This window comes from Ovis canadensis, chromosome 6, assembly GCF_042477335.2.
Source record: "Ovis canadensis isolate MfBH-ARS-UI-01 breed Bighorn chromosome 6, ARS-UI_OviCan_v2, whole genome shotgun sequence".
NCBI classification, from domain to species: domain Eukaryota; kingdom Metazoa; phylum Chordata; class Mammalia; order Artiodactyla; family Bovidae; genus Ovis; species Ovis canadensis.
Window position 1 is genome coordinate 64,337,075 of NC_091250.1, and position 15,587 is coordinate 64,352,661.

Consider the following 15,587-nt stretch of genomic DNA (forward strand, 5'->3'; position numbering starts at 1 on the left):
AGTAGATATAATGGTCATCTGAGTTAAATTCATCCATTCCAGTCCATTTTAGTTCGCTGATTCCTAGAATGTTGACATTTACCCTTGCCATCTCTTGTTTGACCACTTCCAATTTGCCTTGATTCATGGACCTATAACATTCCAGGTTCCTAAGCAATATTGCTCTTTACAGCATTGGACCTTGCTTCTATCACCAGTCGCATCCACTACTGGGTATCGTTTTTGCTTTGGCTCCGTCCCTTCATTTTTTCTGGAGTTATTTCTCCACTGATCTTCAGTAGCATATTGGGCACCTACTGACCTGGGGAGTTACCCTTTTAGTATCCTATCATTTTGCCTTTTCATACTGTTCATGGGGTTCTCAAGGCAAGAATACAGAAGTGGTTTGCCATTCCCTTTTCCAGTGGACCACATTCTGTCAGACCTCTCCACCATGACCCACCCGTCTTGGGTGGCCCCACATGGCATGGCTTAGTTTCACTGAGTTAGACAAGGCTGTGGTCCATGTGATCAGATTTGCTAGTTTTCTATTATTATGGTTTCAATGTGTCTGCACTCTGATGCCCTCTCACAGCACCTACCATCTCACTTGGGTTTCTCTTACCTTGGACTTGGAGCATTCTTCACGGCTGCTCCTTACCTTGGATGAGGGGTATCTCCTCATGGCCACCCGTCCTGACATTAAATGTGGAGTAGCTCCTCTCAGCTGTCATGCACAGGCGGAGCCTAAACTCCTTGGATGTGGGGTTGCTCCTCTCGGCCGCCACCCCTGACCTCAGGAATTGGGTCAGGGGTGGCGAAATCAGATTGATTATCAGATTAACTATATTCTTTGCAGCCAAATATGGAGAAGCTCATACATTCAGCAAAAACAAGACTGGGAGCTGACTGTGGCTCAGATCATGAAATCCTTATTATCAAATTCAAATGTAATTGAAGAAAGTAAGAAAAACCACTAGACCATTCACGTATGACCTAAATCAAATCCTTTATGATTTTACAGTGGAGTGAGAAATAGATTTAAGGGACTAGATCTGACAGACAGAGTGCATGATGAACTATGGACGGAGGTTCATGACATTGTATAGGAGACAGAGATCAAGACCATCTCCATGGAAAAGAAATGCAAAAAAGCAAAATGGCTGTCTGAGGAGGCTTTACAAAGAACTGTGAAAAGAAGAGAAGTGGAAAGCAAAGGAAAAAAGAAAAGATATAAGCATCTGAATGCAGAGATCCAAAGAATAGTAAATAGAGATAAGGAAGCCTTCCTCAGCATTCAATGCAAAGAAAAGGAGGAAAACAACAGAATGGGAAAGACTAGAGATCTCTTCAGGAAAATTAGAGATACCAAGGGAACATTTCATGCAAAGATGGGCTCAATAAAGGACAAAAATGGTATGGACCTAACAGAAGCAGAAGATATTAAGAAGCGGTGGCAAGAATACACAGAAGAAACTGCACAAAAAAGAGCTTCACAACCAAGATAATCACGATGGTGTGATCACTCATCTAGAGCCAGACATCCTGGAATGTGAAGTCAAGTGGGCCTTAGAAAGCATCACTATGGATAAAGCTAGTGGAGGTGATGGAATTCCAGCTGAGCTATTTCAAATCCTGAAAGATGATGCTGTGAAAGTGCTACACTCAATATGCCAACAAATTTGGAAAACTCAGCAGTGGCCACAGGACTGGAAAGGTCAGTTTTCATTCCAATCCCAAAGAATGCTCAAACTACAGCACAATTGCACTCATCTCACACTCTAGTAAAGTAATGCTCAAAATTCTCCAAGCCAGGCCTCAGCAATACATGAACTGTGAACTTCCAGATGTTCAAGCTGGTTTTAGAAAAGGCAAAGGAAACAGAGATCAAATTGCCAACATGCACTGGATGATCAAAGAAGCAAGAGAGTTCCAGAAAAACATCTATTTCTGCTTTATTGACTATGCCAAATCCTTTGTCTATGTGGATCACAATAAACTGTGGAAAATTCTGAAAGAGATGGGAATACCAAACCACCTGACCTGCCTCTTGAGAAACATGTATGCAGGTCCGGAAGCAACAGTTAGAACTGGACATGGAACAGACTGGTTCCAAATAGGAAAAGGAGTACGTCAAGGCTGTATATTGTCACCCTGCTTATTTAACTTCTATGCAGAGTACATCATGAGAAATGCTGGATGAAACACAAGCTGGAATCAAGATTGCCAGGAGAACATCAATTACCTCAAATATGCAGATGACACCACCCTTATGGCAGAAACTGAAGAAGAACTAAAAAGCCTCTTGATGAAAGTGAAAGAGGAGAGTGAAAAAGTTGGCTTAAATCTCAAGATTCAGAAAACGAAGATCATGGCATCTGGTCCCATCACTTCATGGGAACTAAATGGGGAAATATTGGAAACAGTATCAGACTTTATATTTTGGGGCTCCAAAATCACTGCAGATGATGATTGCAGCCATGAAATTAAAAGATGCTTCCTCCTTGGAAGGAAAGTTATGATCAACTTAGATAGTGTATTAAAAAGCAGAGACATTATTTTGCCAACAAAGGTCCATGTAGTCCAGGCTGTGGTTTTTCCAGTGGTCAGGTATGGATGTGAGAGTTGGACTGTGAAGAAAGCTGAGCACCAAAGAATTGATGCTTTTGAACTGTGGTGTTGGAGAAGACTCTTGAGAGTCCCTCGGACTGTAAGAAATACAGCTAGTCCATTCTAGAGGAGATTCGTCGTGGCTGTTCATTGGAAGGAAAGATGGTAAAGCTGAAACTCCAATACTTTGGCCACCTCATGTGAAGAGTTGACTCATTGGAAAAGACCCCGATGCTGGTAGGGATTGGGGGCAGGAGAAGTGGAAGACAGGGGGTGAGATGGTTGGATGGCATCACCAACTTGATGGACAAGAGTTTGAGTAAACTCCAGGAGTTTGTGATGGACATGGGGGCCTGGTCCTGGGTCCTGGGCCTGCGATTCATGGGGTCTCAAAGAGTCAGACACAACTGAGTGACTGAACTTATCTGATCTTCATTACTGTGTGTCTAGAATACCAGACCATTTTACCTGTCTTCTGAGAAACCTGTATGTGGGTCAAGAAGAAACAGAACAACTGACTGGTTCAAAATTGAGAAAGGAGTATATTGTATATTGTCACTCTGTTTTTTTAACTTACATGCAGAGCACATTGTGTGAATTGTCAGGTCTATGAGTTACAAATTGTAGTCAAGATTGCCCAGAGAAATGTTAACAGCCTCAGATACACAGATGATACCACTGTAATGGCAGATAGTAAAGAGGAACTAAAGGGCCTGTTGATGAGGGTGAGAGAGAGTGAAAAAGCCAGCTTAAAACTCAATATTAAAAAAAAAAAAAGATCATGGCATCTAGTCCCATCACTTCATGGTAAATAGAATGTTAAAAAAGTGGAAGCATTGACAGATTTTGTTTTCTTGGGCTCCAAATTCACTGTGGACAGTGACTGCAGCCATGAAATTAGAAGATGATTGCTTGTTGGGAGGAAAGCTATAAGAAACCTAGGTGGTATATTAAAAACAAAGACATAGCTTTGATGAAAAAAGTCTGTATAGTTAAGTCTATGAGTTTTCCAGTAGTTGTATATGGGTGTGAGTGTTGGACCATAAAGAAGTCTGAGTGCTGAAGAGTGATGTCTTTGAACTCTGATGCTGGAGAAGACTCTTGAGAGTCCCTTAAACAGCAAGGAGATCAAACCAGTCAATCCTAAAGGAATTCAACCCTGAATACTCATTTGAAGGGCCAGTGTTGAAGCTGAAACTCCAGTGCTTTGGCCACCTGATGAGAAGAACTGACTCATTAGAAAAGACCTTGATGCTGGGAAAGATTGAAAGCAGAAGAAGAAGAGGGAAACAGAGGATGAGATGGTTGGATGGCACCCAACCATTTAATCAACCATTGATTTAATGGACATTAACTTGGACAAACTCTGAGAGATGGCGAGGGGTAGGGAAGTTTGGTGCGCTGCAGTCCATGGGGGTACAAACAGTCAGACGTGACTTGGCCATTGAATAAGCAAAAAAAGTATATTTAAAACTCAGAAAACACATCCAAAAAATTAAAGCTGATTAACTGACATGTAATGATGGATATGAAGTTTTCCAGAAAATCATGTGTAATGAGTGAGGATGTGTTTGAAAACACATATAAATTAGTTTGTTTCTTCCAGGAAGCTGCCTCCAAAATGAGGTAAGATATACAAGAGGTTTATGAAAGGAAAAGCCTGTGAGGACAAATGAGGAGTGCTCCATTTGGGGGTGGGGAGAAAACCTGAACTTGATGCAGTTCTGCCTCTTAAGAAAGGAAAAAAGGAAAAAACTGAGATTGATTAAAAAAAAAAAATGTTTGGTAAGGCTGTCAGTGCTCTTGAGCCTAAGCTGTTAGTCAGAAAAATCTGTTGGCTCTCAGAAAGAGAGCTGTGCTGAGTTGATAGTTGGAAGCAGCTAATGGGACATTATTGGCTTCCCTGGTGGATCAGATGGCAAAGAATCTGCCTGCGATGCCAGAGACCTGGGCTCAATCCCCAGGTTCGGAAGATCCCCTGGAGGAGGGCATGGCAACCCACTCCAGCATTCTTGCCTGTAGAATCCTCATGGACAGAGGAGTCTGGTGGGGTTGCAAAGAGTTGGATATGACTGAGCGACTAAGCACAATGGGACATTGTGGTGTTTATGAAAACTTGGTAATGGATTTCAGAGTGCAGCAGCTAAAATAAATTTCATAACAACCCATTCCCTTCCTGCTACTGAAAAAGATCCAAGGGGGTAGTTTTCATGGCCAGCTCCTCCAAAGTTTCTGTGAGCTTCTTTTAAGAGGAAACTTAAAGGAGGTTACCGGGACCAAGTGCAGATCTGGTGCTGTAGTTGATATCATGAGCACAACAGGTGCTTATAAACTCCCCCTATGACCCTACAGTATCCATTCAAAATGTTTTCCCTTCAGCTATCACCTCTACAGTCTTGGTGGTTAACTTGGTTTTGTAACACTTCTTTTCTGACTGTTCTTAATGTTAGATAATTATAACTTTCCATCTTTGTTTGGACTACTACAACAAGGTACAGATGAGTGCCTTGGAATCAAACATTTATTTTTTCACAGTTCTGGACACTGGAAGGGTACAAACATGATCAATTTATGGTAAGAATTATCTTCCTGCTTTACAAATGATAGCCTTCTTGCTGTGTGCTCACATGGAGAGAAAAAGAAAGATCATCCCTCTCCTGTGTTGTCTTATAAAGGCACTAATCCCATTCATGAGGATGCCACCCTCACGACTTGGTTATCTCCCAAAGACCTCATCTCCTATCACCTTGAGGATCAGGCTTCAACATGTGAAGTTGCAGGGAGTGGCACAAACACTCAGTTCTTAGAGCCATCTTAGGCCAGATTTGTCACATGGGTGTGTTCAAAGTTACAACATGATAAGGGAGTGTGGAGACACCAAGGGGTTCACCTGTGTTACACAGATATTTCTCCCTGCTTCAGTGTATTAATGTAGCCCTGCACTCTCTTGCTGCTCAGTATAGTTAATGACTATTGCTGCCGTGGTAACTGTCCCCTATTAAGCATGCACCATTCTTGGGAACTAGAGCCTACAATTTTGTGTGGCATGTTTTTGGTTTAGTATTAGCTAAAGACTCTGTCAATCACCTATGACCCCATGGCTATAGCTGATTGCAAGGTAGGTGGTTACACATCTGGGGTTTCTAATATCTTTGAAATAAATGGACTCTTAACCTCAAGAAGTCAAGAGGTCAAAATTAACAATCAGCAAGATAAGAAGGACAGCTAAGGGAGCTTGACCCAGGGGATCGAAGAGCTGTCATTCCATTGCTAGTGACAAAATAGACTATTAATAAAGGTGGTGTTTGACATAGAGAGAGAGAGAAAGAATAAATGAAGAAAGACAAGAATGCAAGATCAAGAAACAGGAATTCAACTTCACCACCTAAAAAAAGGCACAATCTAGGTTTCTGGAACTCAGAAAATTTTGTAGTCCAGAATCCCATCATTGATGAGCAGGCAACTCTGTAACAGGAAGGACCCTACGATAGGACCTTCTACAAAGGGAATTATGACCATGTATTCTGGTAATCGTGCCCTACAGAAAAGGAAATATCCATATATTTGAAGGTGAGTGGGCACAAAGTCTCTTGTTTAGAGATTCAAAGTCTCTCTTTAGGCTTTTATTAAAGGGGAAGCTGAAGGTGCCAAGTAATGCATGAGGCTCTAGTCTTAAGTGTGGTACATAGTGTACCTAAGGGATCCATAGAGTCACCCACTAGCCAGTTTCCCAGTCCATGAGTGCGTAACTGGAAATGTTATACTTGGATAATTCCCACACTGAGTCTCTGAATTATATGTAACAATTATGTTACTGAAGAAGGTCAGGGAGAAGTTTTAGAACTTATCCCTTCTCCCCAACCACAACAGTACGTCTAAAACCATACTGCATCCTAGACAGTTGGGGTAGCAGAGATTAGTGTCACCATTAAATAACTAAAGCATATAGTGGTGGTCTCTATTATATCTCCATTTAATTTGCTTGTCTGATCTTTGCAGATACCAGTTGGGTCCCAGAGAATGATAGTACATGATTACAGGCTCAATCAAGTAGTGGTCCCAACCACAACTGCTGTGGTAGCTAGTAGATTAATTAAGTTTTGGAACATGATAGATGTCCATTGATTTGTTAAATATAGTTTGAACTTCAGTTACAATAGAGGAATCAGAAATAGTTTGTACTCCTCTGAGACAGACTATAATATTTATTTACAGTTTTACTTCAGAGCTATTAATGCTCCTGTCCTCTTTTATAATAGAGTCTGAAGAGATCTGGACCTCCTAGAAGCCCCCAGAGCAAACTACACTGATCCATCATGTCAGTGTATTTATTTGGGTTGAGCAGGACAGGAAGGAGATGGCTAGTATATAGGTGGCCTTGGTAGGGCACATGAATATCCCACACTAAGGGATACAAGACTACAATGGAAAAGAACAACTCATCGCTACTCATCAGCATATAGATGACTTACAAAGACATGTTGTTGAATAAAAGAAGCCAAACACAAAAAAGTGCATACTGAATGATTCCATTTACGTACAGTTCAAAAGCAGGCAAAAGTAAGCTATGGTGTCAGAAGTTAAAAGATTATAAAAGAATATGGACTCAGTAGTGAAACCAGGGAGCCCACTGGAACTGGAAATCTATATTTCAATCTGAATGGTTCTTGCATATTTAAAAATTCCTTAAATTGTACACTGAAGATTTGGGCACTTTTATTGTATAAAGTTATACTTCAATGAAAGAAAATCAATAGAAAGCTGTGGTAATGAAATAAACGTCATCATAGAACAGCTGGCCAATTTGGGAGGAAAATAATTCAACTTAAATTCTTATTTTATGCCATGAAATTAAAAGACGCTTACTCCTTGGAAGGAAAGTTATGACCAACCTTGATAGCATATTCAAAAGCAGAGATATTACTTTGCCAACAAAGGTCCGTCTAGTCAAGGCTATGGTTTTTCCAGTGCTCATGTATGGATGTGAGAGTTGGACTGTGAAGAAAGCTGAGCACTGAAGAACTAATGCTTTTGAACTGTGGTGTTGGAGAAGACTCTTGAGAGTCCCTTGGACTGCAAGGAGATCCAACCAGTTCATCCTAAAGGAGATCAGTCCTGGGTGCTCATTGGAAGGACTGATGCTCAAGGTGAAATTCCAATACTTTGGCCACCTCATGTGAAGAGTTGACTCATTGGAAGACTCTGATGCTGAGAGGGATTGGGGGCAGGAGGAGAAGGGGATGACAGAGGATGAGATGGCTAGATGGCATCACCGACTCGATGGACATAAGTTTGCGTGAGCTCCGGGAGTTGGTTATGGAGAGGGAGGCCTGGAATGCTGAGATTCAAGGGGTCACAAAAAGTCAGACACGACTGAGCGACTGAACTGAACTGAGTTGAATACTAAGATTCAAAGACGTTTAAGTGATCTTAAATGCATGCCATGAGATGGGTAAAAAATTTAGACTAAAGTCTTTGTCTCTTTTCTCTCTTTGATGCAATTTCTATGATAGAAGTGCACCATCAATTATTTTGCAACATAAATTTGGGTTCAGAAAAAAAATTAATAGTATAGAGAATCACATTTTTGCTTTTGGGTATTGATTGTAGACAGAATGATGACAAATGTAAAATTGTGTGTCTTACATCACTGAAGAAGAACAACAAAGCCCAATAAGTCTGTACTTAAATTTCTGAGGTTATCTGTTTAAAATGTACTGGCCAGTGGTGAACTGCACATATGTTAAAGGAAAATGTATTTAAGGGAGGCCAAAAATATGGAAGCCCTGAAATATGCTCCCTGAAAAATATGGAAAAATTAATTGCTTCTCTGCTGTACAGTTATACTTGGTTAAACTGGCTTCAAGTTTAACCTTATTCTTCTTGGATTTGCATCAATGCATTTTTAACTGTTCTGCTCTAAAAATTCACATTTACTATAAGAGCAGGCTCCTATTTAAACATAATTAGAGAATGTGCTAGAAACAGCCTCAAGCACTTAAAGTCCAGCATGTCATAAATATCTAGCATCAGAGAAATTCAACAAGGCAGCTACTCTGATGTGCTACCAAATAAGAAGAAAATTAGGACTAGTAGTAATTTTGATGACCTCCAAAGACAAAGAAAAATATGAAAAATATTGAGCATATTGCATTCACTCTCTTTTTACATTTAACAGAAGAACTCTGAACATTTAGAAGTTCTACAACTATTTCATAGTTAATTTAACATCTTGATAATATACTTCTTTCAAATCATATTTTGTCATTTCTGTACAACCTGCTTCCCTAAGATAATCAATTAAGTTGACAATAGCAATAGATGTTAAGTTTGGAGCTTCTTTCATGTTCTTGTTTACAAAGTATCAGGAATCTTAAATAAATTTAATTTAAAACGTAATAAGACATTGTGTTGTTTAATAACAAAATAATTAACAGGGCCTGCTTTTTCAATTTATGTATAAAATGCTTTATAACTTGACTTTGAAGGTAAATGACAACAGATATTTTACAAATTGGAAGAGTTTAAGTATACCCAAGAAATTCTGAGTATGTGGCCTAACCACTACTAAGCTTGAAGTGTGCTAACTTTTTCCTAAGCCTTCATGCTCCATTAGAAATATCATTCCTTCTTGGATAATCCTTTCCTTAGGGTTGTTCAACTCTATATCACTGAAATTATCTTGTGAAAGACAAAGAAACAGAATTCTGATTATGCAGGGGAGCTTGTGAGTTCTGTCTCCCACAGGTTCTCTACTATAGGGATTTTTCACATATTAACCTTCATTATGTTACCAAGAGAGGCATCCTGTCAAAGTCTTCATCTATCTTCTACGTCTATATTCATTAAAACTTTGATTAATAGGAACTTAAGATCCAAAGCTTCAATTAACTGATTTTTTTGTGTGTGTGTTCTACTTTTAAGAGAGAAAAGCGCTTCAGAATGGCATTGAAACATGTATACTATCATGTAAGAATCGAATCGCCAGTCTATGTCCAATGCAGGATACAGCATGCTTGGGGCTGGTGCACGGGGATGACCCAGAGGGATGTTATGGGGAGGGAGGTGGGAGGAGGGTTCATGTTTGGGAACGCATGTACACCCGTTTTGGCTTCATGTCAATGTATGGCAAAACCAATACAGTATTGTAAAGTAAAATAAAGTAAAAATAAAAATTAAAAAAATAAATAAAATAAAATAAAAAAGATAAGTTTAGGATTTATTATACAACCTCAACTTTTAGCTGCTTTCTCAAGTCAGTGACTTTCTCCATTTACTAGACCTTCTATATATCAGGTACTGTTGATGATAAAGGAAATTCAAAGATCACTGCCTTCTAAATGCTCAGGTTCAACAGGAAGGATAGATACACACAAGTTACAGAGTCAAAGGCAAGAAAAATTAATGACTTCTACCTGGAAAAGAGGAAGAAATGTGTTAAGAAAGGCTTAAGAAAGGAGTCAATTTTTCTAATATATCCTATTTCTTCTTTAATTACATTATTCTAAATCATTCTGAATCTTTCAAAGTCACAAATCACCAAAGATTAAGTAATGTTTATTTTGTACTAAGAAAAAAAATGTATATTAAAATATAATTATATATAATTTTGCTAGATATTAGTGGAGATGATAAAACTCCCGCTGAGCTATTTCAAATCCAGAAGATGTTGCTGTTAAAGTGCTGCACTCAATTTGTCAGCAGATTTGGAAAATTCATCAGTGGTCACAGAACTTGAATAGGTCAGTTTTCATTCCATTCACAAAGGGCAATGCCAAAGAATGTTCAAACTAATACACAATTGTGCTCATTTCACATGCTAGCAAGGTAATGCTCCAAATCCTTCAAACTAGGCTTCAACAGTTTGTGAACTATGAAATGTCAGATATACAAGTTGGATTGAAAAGGCAGAGGAACCAGAGATCAAATTGCCATTGGATCATAGAAAAATAAAGAGAATCCCAGGAAAACATCTACTTTTGCTTCATTGCACTAAAGGCTTTGACTGTGTGGATTACAACAGACTGAGCAAACTTTGGAAGGTAGTGAATGACAGAGAATCCTGGCATGCTACAGTCCATGGGGTCACAAAGAGAGGGACACTAGTTAGCAACTGAACAATAACAACATGGGTATGGAAATCAGTACACATCTTACAAGAAAACTGATCAAACACAACCTCTAACTTTGTATATCCATGAGAGATTTTCTCTCCAATACTTCTTATTTATACCATTCTCTGCTTAAAGCACACTTCAGGGGATATAATCATAAATCCACTATTTTTTTTACTCTGCCTTTAAATTCATTCTCTGGAGCAGGGTTTTCCCAAGTAACTGGTTGAAATCGAACATTCGTGTTATTTTATTATATATATTATATTATATATATTTATATTACTTTCAGGTAATCAAAAGTAGCAATTAATATCTAGTCTATTATATATTAATAATAAAATACAATCTTAAACTTTATTGCCAGCTACTCTCAGCTACTCTCAGTTTCTCTATTGAGAATTCTGTAGGACTATACTGAAAGAGGGGTGACGTTAGCCTCCTTTTCTCTCTCCACTTTTATTTCTTTCTATTTACATTTTGCTATTAACTTTTCTTTTTTTTTTTTTTTTTTTTTTTACTTCAACAGTGTAGGGCCTGGGGTTGACGGTGAGGGAAGTAGAAAAGGAGAGAGTTTGGAGAGCATGGATGGAATAGTTGGACTAACACTGAACTGTTTATTTTGGCTACTGAAAAATTTAAATGCTGACTTTTTCTTTTAATGGTTTTTTATTGACTATCTTGGAGATTCACTCACACACCCACTTGGAGGACATTTTGCACATTCCATTCTATTAAGAAGCCTGAGGACCTGTCTCTCCTGAATTATCCTTTAGATCTTCATCAGTTCTGAAATGACCTAAAATCCATCTTACTAGTTTATGCTTCCTTGTGGAGGAGATTGATAGCTAACTAGCAAATAGTCACACTCCTCTTTCATATTGTAGAGTTGTTTCTTCACTTTGGTGCCTTAGCCAGGGGCTACATTTGGAGGCATCCCTTTTGTGTCTATGCAGGCCTTGTGATCTGAAAATACCCAACATATATCAGTACTGAATCCAAGTGGATAAGAAGATGTGCCTTTTCAGCACTCAGCTGAATGGAAAGAAAAATTCTAAGAATCTAGAAGGACAATGCACTAGAAAGACCTTGGATCCATAAATGACTACAAGGAAGGAAACCTCCTTCCTACCTACCTGAACTTAACATGAGCAGAAATAAAATTTCGTTTTGTTAATCCTCTGAAAGTATAGGGTGAATGTCTTTATAATAACAATCCTAGCATTATTGTAACTAAAATATCCTTCCATGAAGCTATAGGTATAAGCCTTGTTATTGCTTATGATTGTTGATTATGGTCAAAGGTAAACACTTCACACTGTCTTCTCCGAGAAAATTTGGGCACACAAGTTGCTCAACCTCTACTTTCTGCCAGAAGGTTTTAAATTTCACAAAACATTTATCCTACCTTATTTGTAAGCTCTTGGCAAATGTCTTGCAATTTATATCAAAATGTGTCTATTTCCAATGAGTTTCAAATAAAACTTCAATTTCAAATTTATTTTATATTCATAAAGCACTTTGAAATAGTCAAAACATTATCACATTTGCTTATTTATTTGATCTCATAACAATATAAAGTAGCTTCAGTTCAGTTCAATCACTCAATCATGTCTGACTCTTTGCGACCCCATGAATTGCAGCAAGCCAGGCCTCCCTGTCCATCACCAACTCCCGGAGTTCACTCAAACTCACGTCCATCAAGCTGGTGATGCCATCCAGCCATCTCATCCTCTGTCATCCCCTTCTCCTCCTGCCCCCAATCCTCTCAGCATCAGAGTCTTTTCCAATGAGTCAACTCTTCACATGTGTTTCAACTTTAGCATCATAAAGTAGCTTAGACTCATCCTAAAGTAGCAACCATTGCAAACATGTTGGGCAAATTATTTTCCCCCAAGAGTTCTTGAGTCTTCCAGTTACACTTTCTCAAAATTATTTTAAAATAACTGTCATGAATTTATGTTATTTAAGGAGAAAAGAAGAGGCCAAAAGTTTTTAAAACAATAGAATTAACCTTTTTCTGTTTCCAGTAAGTGGTGAGTGTTAGAATTGTGATGAAAAATGAAATACAGAAAAAAAGAGAGAGAAGAGCCTAACATCATATAAGGCATGATATTTAAAAGGTACTCATTAAATTTCATAGCATGCTATCCAATATATTCTGTTCTTTAATTTATCCTGCACGAAGTATCTTTTCATTTGTTCTTAGGAGGTGAAAAGAACTGTTCTCAATAATTTGTGTCCTATAATTGATTTCTAAGTAGTGCAGGGTGAAGACAGGTCAACAATAAAACAAAGAGGTAAAAAATGCCAGCACTGAATGTGGGAATTCTATCAGGAGAAGATATAGGTCTTCTTAATGGTATTGAAGTTTAATCCTCAAGGCATTATCAACTAGCCTGGCAAATCAAAGCCCCCAGCATTAAGTTCAAGGACAAACAGCAATGAATTACAGAATGCCAGGCTCTGAGTAATTCAGGCGATGGTGTCTTCTAACCCCTCTGCATCCTCTCGTTTAGTTTCATTTCTAAATGAGGACACAAACACCTGTTCCAGCAGCAGGTGGCATTTGTTTATTATAGCTTTACCTGCTGGGTTTTAATCAGTCTGCAGCTGTAGGAACCCGCTTAAATAACAGTTTATAGGACCACATTTTTACAGAATGGTATTTTCCATGAAGAAGCAAAGTTTCATACAGCACTTTCATCATACACAAAACGCCATATAAGTGGCTTTTATTTCTTCATTTCTCTTCCTTAACATTTAGGACTACTAATTAGTGAATCATTTCACATGCAGAGTTGGAAAGCTAAGTTGGAAAGCTCTTGCTCTTCTGCCTTCAAGGAGATTCTGTGTTGTATGCTCTCACTTACAAAATCCCTGTTTCTTAGGAAGAGAACAACCAACCTTCTCTCTGCTCGTAGTTTCTCTCCTGTAAGCCTCAGAAGCATTGTTAAGACAACTTACATCTTAGAAGGGGAGAAAATAATTGAAAAAAAAAAAAAGAACAAAACCCACTAAGTCTAGATGAGAACGAATTTCTGTATTTAAACTCCATAACAACTCTAAAAAAACACCCAATAGAGTTTGAAATACCACAAGGTAAAATAGAAAATGTTTTAAAAAGTGGCTTTTCTTCTTGATGATATTGAGATTTCTTATAAATGAAGTTCTTTCTTGAATCTCTTTAGAAAGTGCATGCAATTTTTTTTTTGCTTGTTTTGGAAGATGATTGTCAATCAGTTAATATTGGTAGAACATTTATGTAATTGAAGATCAAAATAATGAAAATATATTAGTTATTCTGAAACTCTTTGGGAGAGTAACACTTTCATTCATATTTTAAACACTCATATTTCAGTGTTTGGCAGAGATGCTACAAAAATTAGAACTGTTTAAAATCTTTGAAAAGCAAGTGAATGAAAGAGTGCATCCTCAGGTTTCTGTCTTTCCTCATTAACACCTTTATTCAGATGACATGTTTGTATAGAGAAATAGTATATTAACACCTCATCAGATACATGATTTATGAATATATTCGCTCTGAGTGAATTCCGGGAGTTGGTGATGGACAGGGAGACCTGGCATGCTGCAATTCATGGGGTAGCAAAGAGTCGGACATGACTGAGTGACTGAACTGGACTGAACTGAACTGAGGCTCCGCTAACTTCCAGTATATCCTCACCATTAACAAAGTCCTAGATCAAGCATTTTGTGCATTGTTTTTCTTATCTGTCAAATGGGTATAGTATTGATATTTATCTCAAGAAAAATTAAATGAGCTAATATGTGTAAGGAACTCAAAATGGCATTTTGGCACATGGTAAGAACAAATTAAATGTAGTTTAAAAATACATTGCATATAATCACATTGTAAATGCAAGTGTAACTATTTACAAGATTTTGGTTTAAGTCTTTATGAACATGTGACCCTGCTATGACTGTTTTAGGTTCTTTCTTCTATTAGAGTTTCATGTTATTCGAAAATTACTTCCTCTGAGGAATAACAGGATCAATGATCAATTTGCTGAATGGTTTCTGTCTGGCTGCCTGGTGATACTGAAAGTACCGGATTCAGTTCAGTTCAGTTCAGTTCAGTTGCTCAGTTGTGTCTGACTCTTTGCAACCCTGAATTGCAGCACTTCAGGCCTCCCTGTCCATCACCAACTCCCGGAGTTCACCCAAACTAATGTCCATCGAGTCGGTAATACCATCTAGCCATCTCATCCTCTATCATCCCCTTTTCCTCCTGCCCCCAAGAGCAAAGCTAAAGGAGGTGATGGAAATTCAGCTATGCTATTTCAAATCCTAAAAGATGATGCAGTGAAAGTGCTATACTCAATATTCCAGCAAATTTGGAAAACTCAGCAGTGGACACAGGACTGGAAAAGGTCAGTTTTCATTCCAATCCTAAAGGCAATGCCAAAGAATGTTCAAACTATCACACAATCGCACTCATTTCACATGCTAGCAAAGTAATGCTTAAAATTCTCAAAGCTAGGCTTCAACAGTATATGAATCAAGAACTTCCAGATGTTCAAGCTGGTATTAGAAAAGGCAGAGGAACCAGAGATCAAATTGTAACATCCGTTGGATCAGTGAATAAGCAAGAGAGCTCCAGAAAAACATCTACTTCTGCTTTATTGACTACGCTAAAGCCTTTGACTGTGTGGATCACAACAAACTGTGGAAAATTCTGAAAGAGATGGGAATACCAGAACACCTTACCTGTCTCCTGAGAAACCTGTATGCAGGTCAAGAAACACCAGATAGAATAAGGCATAGAACAACAGATAGGTTCCAAATTGGGGAAAGAGTGCATCAAGCCTGTATATTGTCACCCTGCTTATTTAATCAATATGCCTAATATGTCATGCGAAATGC